This window comes from Coenobita brevimanus, chromosome 15 (genome assembly GCF_032717465.1).
Source record: "Coenobita brevimanus isolate Jiangsu-jjx chromosome 15, ASM3271746v2, whole genome shotgun sequence".
Classification (NCBI taxonomy): domain Eukaryota; kingdom Metazoa; phylum Arthropoda; class Malacostraca; order Decapoda; family Coenobitidae; genus Coenobita; species Coenobita brevimanus.
In genome coordinates, this window is record NC_136968.1 from 18,035,256 (window position 1) to 18,050,965 (window position 15,710).

The window sequence follows — 15,710 nt, forward strand, 5'->3', positions numbered from 1 at the left end:
GAGGATGACGTCATGAGGATGAAGTCACATGGCCTTCCATAGATAGAAAACGAAAAGTAAAGGGATAACTCAAGTGTGACAAGTATACCCTGTTCACTCTGCTCTGCTGGCTAGAGCCAAGAAACTTTTGAATTTAGGCTTCTCATTGGTTTATGCAACACTGAAGAGTGTGGTAAATCTACAGCTCTTCTTATTTTAACGCATATATTTTTGTAAACTGCTTGCAATATAAGCAGCGAGTTTAATATATGGAATAATTTCCAAAGCTAAAGGGGTCAAAGTTAGGCATAAAAGTGTACCATTATCAAAGAAAACTAAAGTTGATTATAAAGTTTAAGAAAATGATGAGTGACATTTGAAGTAAATGTAGGTATGTATTATAGCACAACATGCGGACATACGTGTACACCACAGATCTATACACATAGATAGCGCACCAAGACTCCTCTGTGACGTTGCTGCAAACCAGCTAGTGGCCATCTTGGTATGCCGGACTGCAAGAAAACAAACGTCCACACGTGAGTATACACAGCGGTCATTTTTTTAGGTGTTATCGTGGCTATTTTTTCAACTTTCCTTGCTGTTTATAAATAATCAGGTAGCTGTAAGTCTGTGCATGAATACTACGAAGAAAAAAATGCATAATATCAATATTTCCGTGTTGTATAATCAGAATATAAGCAAATTACTTGTGCGTGTAACTGTGCTTTCTACAAACGAAGTGGTCAATATTTAATGTTCTGCCATCATTATCCTTTCGATACTCTCTATTAATTGTACATCATCACCTCACTAAAAGCATAGGGAGGAGGTTCAATAAGAAAAAAAAAAAGAATATCAATATTTATTTTGCTGAAACTGAGGTATGAGAAAATTAACTCTAGATGCGGGACAGATGTGCGACAGTTGTTTGCGTTCCGAAGGCAGTGTTGTGCAGACGACACAGCAGAGTAATTCATGCGCAGTTCTAGGTAAGTAATGAATCTTGATGATAGAAATTTCCCCTTGAAATATTTTGTGTGATTTCTTCATTATGTGGATTGTGGGAGAATATAATTTATGACTTAATTATTTAATCCACGGAGAGAACAGAAAGAGCAGAGAAGATGATTATGCTACAATAATGTTTTGCTCAGACACTACCTCTCTTCATTTAGAAAACATGTATTATGATTATGTGGAAAATCTGACTGTATAGTGTACATCTTCAGGTATCTTTCATTATCACCGAAGTTAAACGTCTCAATTGCTGATATCCAGAGAGACGCTTTCAAGGAACTATGAACATCTTGCTTGGCATCACAAATCAGACATTCCACTCCCCACGTGAAGTCCCGCCGACATGCAGTAAAAGCAGAGAGATGGTCTACGGTTCCCAAAGGACCCGGGTTTGAATACTGGGTTGGGCAGGGGACAGTTTAAAGGATATGAATTTCATTAAAATAGACTTTACTAACCTTCCAAAGTTCCCCGGACATGTCGTAAAAGCACCCCTGCTAGCATCAATATACCAGTTCTGTAAGAGTCAGCCAAGCATGTATTCAGTATGGACAGTGGATGTTAGCGTCGAAGTGGTGACATGTGGAGATGTAAGGAGGAGAGGTACTGGGCCTCGGAACAGGTTGCTCAGCCTATGCCTAGAGTCGGACGCAAATAAAATAAAATCCGTAATGATAACTCCGATACGCTCTAAAAGTTAATCTTTCACTTAAGGTTAAACTATGTAAATATTAATGTTTTTTCTTTTTTCTTTCATGGTTCTCTTCCGTATGCTTTTACTTCACTGATCATTGATAAGTATTAGAGGAAATCGAAAGACTAATGACAAGAAAATGATCATACATTGATGAATATGCATGAAAATATTGTTGACGCTCACTCGGTTATTGTGTTTATATTATATTTACAACACATAGATATTGATATTTTGCATTTCATTGTTCATAAATATTATTGTGATGTTTATAGCTTCCTGATGATGTATAAACAGTAAGTGCAATAGAAAAAATAACGACTACAGAGAAATATTTGTTGAGTGCCACGTATCTCCAGCGTAAGTAGTGAAAGCACCAGCTATCGGCACACCAAGTTGGCCACGGCAGCCCACACGCTGACTTCACGAGGCTGCATACACTTAGGCCAGTGGCGCTCGGTTTATGTGTATAGGTCTGGGGTGTACACGGTTGGATAATTTTCTTCAAACGTCACTCATCATCTTATAAAACTTTATAATCTTCAATTTTCTTTGATAAAAGATAAACTTTCAAATCTTATTTTGACCCTTTTAACTTCAGAAACTATTCCATATTTAAACTGGCATTTTTTCAAAAGCCACATGTCTGAACTTCCCGCACGAATGAGAAGAGACTGAGGGGAGACACACCTCTCCCTGCTGTTGCCCCGAGCCAACTGACGGCTGTGGGACCCCGTGATGTCATGCGTGGGCTGCTACAAAATATGAACCAAGCATGAGATGGCTGTACATTACTTAGACTGTGGTATGTCCAGTCAGTAGATGGGCCAAAGCTGTATCCCACTGACGGGACAGTCACACTTAGGCCCTAGTCACACTGCAGGTACGACTTATCGCAAACCACCCATGACCTGCAAGTTATGGGTGGTTTTAGGAAGGTTTACGACTGGTCTTCATATGTCTTGGTCTAGCCACAGGCCACCATGGCAACCAAAAAATCATCGCAAGGTTTTTCGTGCTGCACAAAAAACCTCCCCATGACCACCAATGTCGTGGCACAGAAGCCGCCCAGTGGGCAGCTGGACCGCATCTGGCCAGCTAACGGACTGCGACTGGTCGGCAACACCTGATTTTTAAGCAGTGGTTGCCATCCGGACGGAGGCCGGTAGCTGCCCGCTCTGTGTGGTGGCCATCCTCACTCTGTCAAGGCGACGACTGGACTGCGGCGGCCGCCATCCACAAGCCTCCTGTCTGGGGTGGTGGTTGAAGTCCGGCCACCGTCCAGCCGGCGATTGGTCGAGAGACAGGTGATGGGCTGGACCGAGACCAGCCGCCAGCCAAACCAAGGCTGGTGTCAATCTAGTTGTGGCCGAGAGATCACTGTCTTAACTGCGACAGAACGCGGACCGGCTGCTGTTTGTCGGCATCCTGCCAATGACTGGCCGGCCATCCATTGGTGTCTTGACCAGTGTGTACCTGGCCATGGTCGCCGTTCGGCCGCCCACTGGACGGACGCTGGACGGACACTGGACGACTACCAGTAGCCGATCGGTGGCTCAATTGCTCGGAGACCTCCGTGGTCGGGGACTGGTTTCACGATTTTCAGGTTTGCGGCAAGACGTACCTGCAGTGTGACTGGGGCATTACTAGTACCTCTCATTGCCTAGGTGCTGACAAATGCTGCTGGGTTTGCTTGCCCCTACTGCATTGCACCTCCTCTGCCAGCAGAAGTGGACAGCCTCTACACTGGCTGCACACATCCTCAGATGGGACACCATAATGAGGAGAGGAAGGGCAAGAGGTAGCAGTTCTCACCAAAGAGTCAGCAAACTCAGTGCCCACAACCCCCACATGAGCAGGGACCCAACACAATTGTATGGAGCATCCATGCCTGTGTAATAAGGAGAGCCACTCCAAAATAGACTGGAATAAGGGAAGTAATGGGAAGCCACGAGACAAACCTTGCAAGGCACTGGCTGAGTCACTAAAAATAGTAAAAGAAGTCGAAGAGAGACTGAAAATAAATTCAATTTTTTTTTTTTTAATAACAGACCGGATGAAGGAAAAGCAAATGAATAAAAAAAATAATCCATACACCACATTACTGGTGTTTTCTGTTTGTAAAATATCTGTAACAGTTAGATTTGAACAGCTATGGGTTGAAATTTGGAGGGAGGCAACTGTGGGGAAGCGAGTTCCAGAGAGATGCAGTTCGGGGAATGAAAGAATTCTGATAGGCAGAAGTTTTGCAATATGGCTGAGTGACATTCCAGTCATGAGCGCTACCAGATGCCCGTGTAGCATGAGGGAAGCCATGGAAAGGTGGCACCATGGACACAACTTCGTCTCAGCATTTGCCATATAAATATCTGTAAAATAATGCAAGAGAGGCAACATTCCTTCTTACTTGTAGGGAAGTTAGTTTATGTGTAATGGCAGGGTTATTAATAATTCTAACAGCTTTGTTCTGAATTTTGTCTAGTTGTTTTAATGCAACCTCTCCACATCCATTCCACAAGGGTGAGCAATATTCAAGCTGAGAGCTCACATGACTCTTATAGTAAAATAGTAAGTTCAGTAGTAAAAGCAGATGCGAAAGGAGAGACTCCCACCACGGCTAAAATCATTAAAAATGAAATCAAAGCCTCTCCCTGTATGGGATTTGGATCCATCAAGGTATTCAGGGATCGAGCACTGTGACCAGAGGCATGTTCTAAAATGTAAGAGCTGCCCAAGAGGAAAGAGAGACCTTCCTCCCAGGGAGTAAACACATGGTCGTACCTCTGGGAGATGTCAGGATGCCGTTCAGAAAACACACACAGGATAAACACGGGAGGACTGAACACCCAACTCCCTCTTGGTAGCCCTCAATCTGTACCCAAACGGGTGTGGATAGTGAGGGTGAGTGTTACAAAAGGGAAGAAGAGCGACCTAAGTGATGACCTTACAGCACAGTGAAGTAGGAAGACAGTGAAGGCGATGCTAACACTACACAATAAAGGATTGTCGGCAGAGATCCAATGGTGGTTCGTTCACATCAAACAATAGACTAGAAATTGGGGAAGACCAGAAAGCCCCAGTTGACAGACGGATCCCAGCATAATGGATACAATTTAGTGGTCATAGCTGTGCCTCAGTAGTAGAAGAGTACACCACACACAGTCCAATTTGCTTGCTACTAAGACACGGTAAAGGCACAGCAAGGTAGTTCTATCAGCACCCAAGGTCAAGTGAGACAGAATTCAATAGGAGAGAACGGGCTCAGAGGCATAATAGCTGTAATGAATGGATATGAGGAACCCACGTCAATCTCCTGTCAAAAACAAGTCTAAGAAACCTTGTCTCGTCCAAACATCGCACCCTATGACCATACAAACGGAGGTCAGGGTTAGGGTGAACACCTCTCAAGTGGCAGAAATGCAAGACCACCGTTTCTGTTGGCAAGAAACTGAAGCCATGCATAGTGGCCCAATGAGAGATTCTGTCCAGGGCAAGTTGCATGCGACATTCAGCTACGGACATTCTGGAAGCAGCATACCATATGGCCAAATCATCAACATAGAGTGAGGCAGACACAGCCTCTGGAATAGAGGACATAATACCGTCCAACGCTATAGCAAAAAGGATCACGCAGAGGACACTTCCTTGAGACATTCTACTGAGGGTACAAAGGGTATAGGGTGACACCAACCCGAACCCTGAATGAAAGGTCACACACAAAATTCAATATCAGTAGGGGCAGCCTGCCACGTAAATCACAAGAATGATATTGTTTGGAAATACGAAACTTCCATGTAGTATCATACGTCTTTTCTAGGCCAAATGAAAATGCAGACCAGATGTTGGTTCCTAGCAATGGCATCACTTGTTGCTACTTCAAGGCGTACAAGTGTGGCCGTCGTTGTGTGACATTTTCAAAAACCCAACTGACACTGAGACATTCACTCCGTTCAAGGAAATACATTAGGTAAGTATTGACCATTTTTTCAAATAATTTGTAAGAGCAAGATGTTAGGGCAATTGGCTGATATTCCAGGTGACTGTAACCTGCCTTCCCTGATATCTGGAATGGCAGGACAATAGTCTCACACCAAGAGGTGGGGTGAAAAGAGTCCCTCCATGTTCAATTAAATAGGGTGAGGAGAAAAGACGTGCATCATCATCCAGGTGCCAGGGCATTGCATTGCGAATATCATCCGGCCCTGGTGAGGTGTCTTGACAAAGAGAAAGGGCAGACTGAAATGTGCGATAAGAGAAAGGGAGGTTGTAAGACTCCCCATTCTCTGGAGAGAAGTTCAGCACCTTAGCCTCTTGCACCTCCCGATGTCTGGCAAAAGTTCGAGAGCGAGTATCTCTGCCACAGTCCATCACAGAGGCTGGAGCCAAAATTTAAACATCATCATATTGGACCTACCTTGTGTGAAGCATCCAAAATCTTTTGCACCCTCATCGACACTTGAGACACTGGCATCTTAGAGTTTACAGATTGCACATAAGCCATCCAAGAGTCCTGCCTAGCTTGTTTGAGCCCCTAACAAGCCGTAGCCCGTGCCCTCCTGAATTCGACAAGATTATGCTCTGTTTTGTATTTATGATAATGTGAGAAAGCTATCTTCTTAGCACATATTTCAACAGTGCAATCCTCATTCCACCATGAGACAAGTTGATAGCAATACATGCTAGAGGTTTTAGGAATGCAGAGTGCAGGTAAAGACTGAAACAGCCTCATCTATATATGGAAAGTCATCAAAAGAGACTTTGACAGAAATTAAAGAAAAGAAAAGGGACCAGTCCACCTTATTCAACCTCCACCTCGGTAGACAGGAACAAGGACTGGATACTGTTGCAGTAAGGGGGAGGGGAAAGTGATCACTCCCATGCAGATCCTCCATACCCTCCCGGGCAAAGTCCAGGAGAGAGTCAGGAGGGCAGACAGAGAAGTCAGTTGCAGTAAAGGAACCCGTTTTGGGGTGAAAATGCGTAAACCACCCAGTACTGAACAGGGGAAGATCCTTATCATCCAATATGGATGCCCCCAGGACCATCATCCGACACAGGGTGGTGACCAATAAAGTCCTCAAAGTGAAAAAAGGTAACTGACCAAGAGGGTGCTCATGTTCCGCCCGAAAGAATGCTGTGATGGACGGTAAGTCAGCTGTTACAACACTTAACTCGTCGTGGTGTAGTGGGATCAGTGCCTGACTTCTATGTAGAGGTCTGGGGTTCGATTCCCTGTCAAGAGCGTGAAAAACGTTTTTACATGTGTGTAATGTGTCTCCATCCAACATATAAAGACGTTCATGTTGTGTCTGGGATAGAATAAAACAGCTCTGCAGACGTTCGTGTTGTGTCTGGGATAGAATAAAACAGCTCTGTCACTTGTCGAGTTGCGTGGGGCTGTGAAATAATCCTTATATATTGTGACTGAAATATCCTATAATGGATTTACCTGTTTTGTGAAAAAGAGTTCAGGTTTCACAGCTCACCTCGTGGTGTAGTGGCGTCAGTGCCTGAGCTCTATCTAGAGGTATGGGGTTCGATTCGCGGTCAAGAGCGTAAAAAACTTTTCTACACAGGTCTGTAATATGTGTCTCTTCAACATATATAGACGCTCGTGTTGTGTCTGGGATAGATTAAAACTCTTCTGTCACTTGCCGAGTTGCGTGGGGCTGTGAAAAAATCCTAATGTGTTGTGATTGAAATATATCCTCCCGTAATGGATTTACCTGGTTCGTAAAAAAAAACAGGGGTCATAGCTTTTTCTTACGTTGTGGTGTAGTGGCATCAGTGCCTGACTTCTATCTAGAGGTCAGGGGTTTGATTCCCGGTCAAGAGCGTAAAAAACATTTGTACCCATGTGTGTATAGTGTGTCTCTCCAACATAGAAAGATGTTCGTGTAGTGTCTGGGATAGATTAACACAGCTCTGTCACTTGCCGAGTTGCGTGGGGCTGTTTTTTTTTTTTTTTTTTTTTTTTAAATAACAGAACGGAGGAAGAAAAAACAAACGGGAAAAAAAAAAAAATAATCCATACACCAGATTACTGGTGTCCTCTGTTCATAAAATATCTGTAACAGTTAGACTTGAACAGTTGTAGGTTGAAATTTGGAGGAAAACAACTCTGGGGAAGCGAGTTCCAGAGAGATGCAGTTCGGGGAATGAAAGAATTCTGATAGGCAGAAGTTCTGCAATATGGTTGAGTGACATTCCAGTCATGAGCGCTACCAGATGCCCGTGTAGCACGAGGGAAGGCATGGAGAGGTGGCACCATGGACGCAACTTCGTCTGAGCATTTGCCAAAAAAAATATCTGTAAAATAATGCAAAGGAGGCAACATTCCTTCTTACTTGCAGGGGAGGTAGTTTATATGTAATGGCAGGGTTGTTAATGATTCTAACAGCTTTATTCTGAATTTTGTCTAGTTGTCTTAATGCAACCTCTCCACAACCATCCCACAAGGGTGAGCAATATTCAAGCTGAGAGCGCACATGACTCTTATAAATTATAGCCAACTGCTCATCGGCGAAGAAGTTACGGACTCTGTACAATAATCCAAGTTTCTTTGAGGCGGTTTTAGCAAGTGATCTGACATGAGAGGTCCAGCTGAGGGCACTGTTAAGTGAGACACCAAGAATTTCAATACTTTTGGAGATGGGAATATTAGTAGCACTGAAGGTAATGTACGAATCTGGCAATATCTGTCTATTAGTAAACTGTATATATTTAGTTTTACTAGCATTAAAAGAGACAAGGTTGTTTTGTCCCCATTCACTGATTGTAGATAGATCTTGATTAATGGAGATGGCTGTACTGAGTTGAGAGGTAGAGATATTAGACTTTGTAATTGGATGTCTGAGTGTGAATGAACTATGTAGTGTTGAGTCATCTGCATATGAGTGAATGGGATTGTGAGTGACAGATAAGAGATCATTAATATGAACCAGAAATAGGGTTGGCGCCAGAACTGATCCCTGCGGCACGCCGGCGTTAATTGAGTGGAAATTTGAATATACATCATCTACTTTTACTCTTATTTTCCTGTCACTAAGATAAGAAGAAATCAAAGGAACAAAAGACGTTAGTCCATAGCAAGGGAGTTTGGACAGCAGGGAACGGTGCCATACTCTGTCGAAAGCTTTAGAGATATCAAGAGCTACTGCATGAGTTTCTCCAAAAAGATCAATTGACTGATGGATCGTATGAGTTAAGAGATTGAGTATGTCAATGGTGGATCTTTCGCGGCGAAAACCGTATTGTCTATCACTAATTAAGTTGTTGGATTCAAGATGTTTAACAATATGCTTATTAATTAAAGTTTCAAGTACCTTACCAAGAGAAGATGTGACAGCTATTGGTCTGTAATTGGAGGGGTCAGACGAACTTCCTTTCTTCGGAACTGGGTGGATATTGGCTTCTTTCCATGAATTTGGGAATAAAGAAGTACGTATGCATAGTCTGAATAATTTAGCTAGGACAGAGGCAAGTTCAGGGGAACACTTTTTCAAAACAATTGGCGGAATTCCATCTGGGCCTGGAGCTTTGTTGGTAGGTAAATTGTCTAGGATGGATTTTACGAATCTTGTCTGTATTTTAAGTGGGACAATTTCGGGAGAATCAAGTTCCAGTACTGAGACATTCTGGCTGGTATCATCTATGGTAGAGTTTCTTGCAAAGGTACTAGCAAATAATCCTTATGTGTTTTGATTGAAATATATCCTTCCATAATGGATTTACCTGTTTCGTGAAAAAATTCATGTGTCACAGTTTTTATCACGTTGTTGTGCAGTGGCATCGGTGCCTGACTGTCTAGAGGTCTGGAGTTCGATTCCCTGTCTAGAGCGTAAAAGACATTTGTACACACGTGTGTAAAGTGTGTCTCTCCAACATATACAGATGCTCGTGTTGTGTCTAAGATAGACTGAAACTGCTCTGTCATTTGCCGAGTTACGTGGGGCTATGAAATAATCCTAAAGTGTTGTTATTGAAATACGTCTTCCCATAATGGATTTAATTGGTTCACCAAAAAATTCAGGTTTCACAGTTTTTACCACGTCCTGGTGAAGTGGCATCAGTGCCTGACTTCTATCTACAGGTCTTGGGTTTGATTCCCGGTTAAGAGTGTAAAAAACATTTGTACACACGTGTAATGTGTGTCTCTCCAACATATAAAGATGCTCGTGTTGTGTCTGGGATAGATTACAACTGCTCTGTCACTTCCCGAGTTGCGCGAGGCTGTGTTGTGATTGAAATTTATCCTTCTATAGTGGATTTATCTGGTTCGTGAAAAAATTCAGATGTCACAGCTTTTATCACGTAATGGTGTAGTGGCATCATTGCCTGACTTCCATCTAGGGGCCTAGGGTTCAATTCCGGGTCAAGAGCTTAGAAAACATTTGTGCACACGTGTGTAATGTGTTTCTTCCTAACATATAAAGACGCTCGCGTTGTGTCTGGGATAGATTAACCTGCTCTGTCACTTGCTGAGTTGCGTGCGGCTGTGAAATAATCCTAATATGTCGTGACTGAAATATATATTCCCATAATGGATTTACCTGGTTCGTCAAAAAATTCAAGTGACACAGCTTTTATCACATTGTGGTGTAGTGACATCCGTGCCTGACCTCTATCTAGAGGTGTGGGGTTCGATTCCCGGTGAAGAGCGTTAAAAACATTTGTACACGCGTGTGTATTGTGTGTCTCTCCAACATAGAAAAACGCTCGTGTTGTGTCTGACTGATTAAAACTGCTCTGTCACTTGCCGAGTTGCGTGGGGCTGTGAAATAATCCTAATGTGTTGTGACTGAAATATATCCTCCCATAATGAATTTACCTGGTTCATCAAAAAAAGAAAAGTATATATAAGCATACTGAATAAATAACGGAACACATTATTATATTTGGAATCGCTCTGTGAATATAAGTAAATCGTACAGTATCACCGAATTGTTTTGTTTAGATTGAGAAGTACTGTGGATTTCGGTTAATGAGACAATATTTTGTATTGCGGCTCCGAAAGTACTAAATTTTTGTGAAACTTTAAAATACATGACTTCTAGCTTTAAGGGTTGCTGACCTCTGACAGTACCATGGTGCCGCATGAGGAGTGGATAAACTGAGAAGTTTCTTCGAAACACGTACGCAGAGGAGAAGAAATCAAGAGGGTTCACAACCCCTACCAATTACTACACAGCCCTCGACAATTCCATTGCAGTATGGTAACCGAAAATGCTACAATTTATGAGAAAAAAATAATACAGAGGAGCAAATAAAAGTAAAGTACAAGAGGGAGGAGAAAGGAATCTCAGACGTTAAATAAAAGGCCACTCAGAAGTAATCACAGAATGGCCCAGTGAGACAGCCTTTTTTGGAATACAGGTACTCACACCCAAAATGGAGCCACCCAAAATGGAGCCAGGGGCACTGCAGTGCCTGGCACGATAGCCTGGTGCCAAAGAAGAAACAGATTACTGGAGAACAGCACAGCAAGGCCAAGTAGGAAAGTGAAGCACTTTCTCACTCCTGTCCACCTTCCACAGTGGCCCACGATGGCGGGCAGAAGGGGCAGGGGTCCCAGACCCCCAAAGCAGGGGCTGGCAGGACCGGTTCTTTGGAGGATACTGGAAGGGAAACATCCGATACTCTGAGCAGGAGGTGCCAGACGGAACTGGCTCTCCAGGAGCCATCCTGGACTCTGAATAAAGGACCGAAGGTTGTTGTGCTGAATGACAAATATCAGAAGAGGAGGATTCTACTATTGAAATTTTGCTTGAAGGACTATCAGCATTCAAAGTATCTGAGGAGCCATGATGACATGTTGGGAAGGGAAGACGTGTTTTGAGACTACCAGTTAAGGACTGCGATGTTATAGACGTAGCTTCCTTGTCCACAGGGATCTCGATGTCAAGAAATTGTGGCTGCAGAAACGCGTGATAAGATCACTGGAGACGAGGACAGAGGTGGGTCTTGTGACTGCTTTATGACAGGACGACGTTTACTCCTATGGCAGGACGGAATCGAAGCAAAAGACTCCCTATTTCTCAAACCGGACATCAGGGCCCTAATTCGGGCCTCAGCAAAACTTACTTTATCCCTGTTGTGAATAAAAAGGATTTCTCTTTTCAGCCGAAATCAGTCACAATAATTCGAAGACACAGGGTGTGCCTCATGAAAATGGACGCAACAAGGTAGCCCAGGGCAATGTGTGGTATCACCACAGTTAGCACCCACTGCCGGGAGGCTCCTATTGCAACTGACGACAGTTACGTCCAAAATGCCCGTATACCTGACAGTGGTAGCAGCACCTAAGATTTGGGATATAAGGCTTAACATTAAGGGAAAGCCAGGCATCCTTAATAGAGGAAGAACTGCACAGTCAAAAGTTAGCAATAAGGACGGAGCTGGGATGAGAACACCACAAATTTTCTCCTGAAACCTTTCCATTTTAACATATTTGTGGAGCTGTAATTCATCAGAGAGCTTCTCCTCTGAGTAATGGAGTAAGTTCCAGGAAAACACAACTCCCCGACATAGACTAAATGTCACATGGGGAACACAAGAGTACATCGCACTAGGGTCCTAACGCTTCACACGGGAGCCCTCCTCAGGGGATGTAACATTCACCAGAAGGCTACTCGGTACCATTTCCCTGAGTAGACATCGTTGGCTTCCTTTCACAGACCGACACAATTTCATGATGAACAGTAAAAATATCAAGATTAACAATGGGCTGACCATCCAAAGTTCGAATCAAAAAATATTTGACAAAATCCACTCTTTCAAGGACACCCGAAAGGACTTCACGGGTAGGTCCGTGGGATTTCTTTGACTGTTCATGGCATTTTGCCTTTGCCAGACCCATGCACCTCAAACGATCTGAACCAGGCTGGTAGGGTTCCAGGGTAGCTATAAATGATGCACTACCTGAAGGCACGGATGCCTCAAATGAAGGAGACCGTAAATATGTCTAGGGACGGAACCAGGATCGTCAGAAATAAAAATAATAATCGCGGCCATATAAACCAAAGAAAACCTTCAGTTGTGGTCCCATAATTTTAAGTATTAGTATAAGTTAGTATAAGCTGGTATTGTAAGTGCAATCTTAGGCATTATTATAAATATAGTCTGTACAGTTCATTAAACCGTTAAATCTTATATTTAAGTCTAGTCTTAGTTGATATTCATAATGTGAGCATGATTCTGTCATTGACTACTACTAAGTCAAGTATTAATGTGAATAATGAACCAGCAGCTTGCCAACAAAGACGTGTAACCGCGAAATTCAGCAGAGATTAAAAATCGCGAATATCTTCCTTTTATATTCTAGTCTAAAGATTTGCCTGCTGAAATTAATAGATTTCCCATTTTGTACTATGCAGAGGTGACTGAGAGCTGTCTAAAATAAGAATATTGAAGCTAGTCGTTTGTGAAGCGCGAAATTCATGTTATCGAAGTTGTGTCATCAGTCATGTAGGCCATAAACCGTGGCGAGTAATAAAACTGATCTGATTCCTAGTTGATTTGGCTTGGTTATGGTTAAAGTTCCTTTATGCTTAGTATAAAAAAAAATTAAACATCGTAAGTCATATATCTACGTATGTTAAGTGCAAACATATCTTTTGTCTTCTTTGATGATCCTAGAGAGTCGATAATAGTACAAAGTAATGAGTTGAAGTTTTCACCGATTCCCGAACACTGTCTTGGATTAGTATAAAAAGGCACGAGCCGGCGACAACCGCACACACACACACACACACACACACACAGTCAGGAGACAGGACTTGTGTGCTGGGCAATCCCCAGGTCATGTCCTCCCCACTTACTATTTTTTAATCAGCCCATACCCCACTGACCAGGCTAATGTATGGCCCGGCCTGCACTATATGTGCAGGAAATCTTCGAACGAACGACAACCGCCAGACCTCCACTTCTCTTCAACATTGCAGGTTAGTGTCGAACTCTCATCCTCCCCCTTCCCCCCTTTCTCCCTCGCGTCATAAACATTCGTTAATTAACTTGGTCATATTTTCCCCTGATCCCTCTTGAGATGAATGACCAGACCGCCACTTCTCTTCAACATTACAGATCATCATGCGTTCAAGCCACTGCTTAGCCGGCGTCACACTCTAAATCACTCCCCCCCCCTCTTAGTTCATGTAGCCTAATTAAGAATCTATCGGCTGGTCCATTTGATAATTGTCCATTTGATTGCTGATCTATTTGAAAATTATATTCAGTTGTACATGATTCTTGTGTTATACGTGCTAAATTGTGGGAATAACTTGGTGGTAATCTTTACTTCTTCCTAGTGAGTCCAACTGTGACCCCGGGATCAATATATCCAGGTGTATCAGTATTCTTCGAGTATTAATTTAGACTTGTAAAATTCATAACTCTGGAGTTACAGACCGTGATTATATTTTATCTGCTTTGATCGTTCCCAGTTTGTAGAGTAATCTGTCTCAGTTCTTAGTGCTTAGTAAATCTTAGGTCAAATCATTTTGAAATTCGAGTTCTGTTATCCTCCAGGGTATAGTGCGGACGAGATTGAGTGGCCTGCAAAGTGTGCTTAATATCGAACGGCTCACGCACTCTCTTCAAAAGTGAACGTTACCACATTTCCCATAAACCCTCTAATAAGATCACGCTACCACATTCCCATATACTCTAATAAGATCACGCTACCACATTTCCCATAAACCCTCTAATAAGATCACGCTACCACACTCCCTTATAGCCTACTCTGATAAAATCACGCTACCTCATTTTCCATAAATTCTCTAAGAAGATCACGCTACCCATTTTCCATCATCTCTAAATTCTGACCATTACACTGGTGGCTCTAAAATTCTTGCATTACACAGTCTCCCACCCCGGAGCCCAAGAGGAGGCCATACACCAGGGATGACACCATTGGTGACTCCAGAGGTAATGAGGGAGAATACGCAGGTAACCAACATGCGACCTACACAAGGATGTCCCAGTCACGATAGGAGCAACGAGGTCTCCCATTGCCCAATTAATCCTAGCCAACAAGTGACTAACTGATTGACCTGGTCAGGGCCGACCACGCCGCCCATGTAACCAGAGGAAGGGACCAAAGAGGTATAGTGCTGCTGCAGGCTGCACTGTGCAGCATCGCTCAACCTCCAGGACCCCCTTTTCCCAGCATTATGGGACACCACGCAAGGTAAACAGGTGGAGAGGCAACAGTCCCGCCATAGATGGTAGATGGGCAGGGACAAACAACATCACCAGGAGGTCTCCTCCACCAGTGATCTAGTGGGGAGCAACAAGTCCACTAAGCCGATGGTCACCTATTGTAGCAAGGCAGACAGGTCACCCAACCAAAGGATGCCACTGACCTTTCTTCAAGCTACACCACCTACGTCAAGGTGGATCCCCCACTGAAGACATCAGAGTCACAGGGCACACTCAAATGCTAGGGCCTAAACCCATTAGTGGGTGCAGGTATTGCATTCTCCGAGTCCTCTATCTTGTCCATAAGTGTAATATCAATATAACAGGAGTTAAAGCATATTTCATCATTTATTCCCTGTGAGTCATTCACTGAACGGCACTAATATTTATACACAGTCATTTTATTACCACCTAAAGATCAAATTAAGGGGTAGTAGGTACTGATATTTTAAACCAGAGATAAGAGAGTAATATATGATATACATTTCACCGATGAAGACAGATTCACAGTTGAAAAGATGAGTATTTCAAAACTGAATATACATAGATGGACCCAAATAATGGTATGAATAAGCAAGTAAGCAGACCACCTGCCCGTCTTAATAGACGAGGGATGCAAACCGAGTTCTAAAAAGCAGTGGGCATTACTTTGCAATTACCCATAATATTATATGAATAATTAAAATAATAATGCAACCATGAATGTTTTTTATCTACTGTACTGTATCCAGAGCAGTCATTATACCATTTTCTGAGAGACTTCTGTTCCACTTAATCACTGAAGGGAGAACAAGGTGAAACTGCTGAAACATTGTTTTAA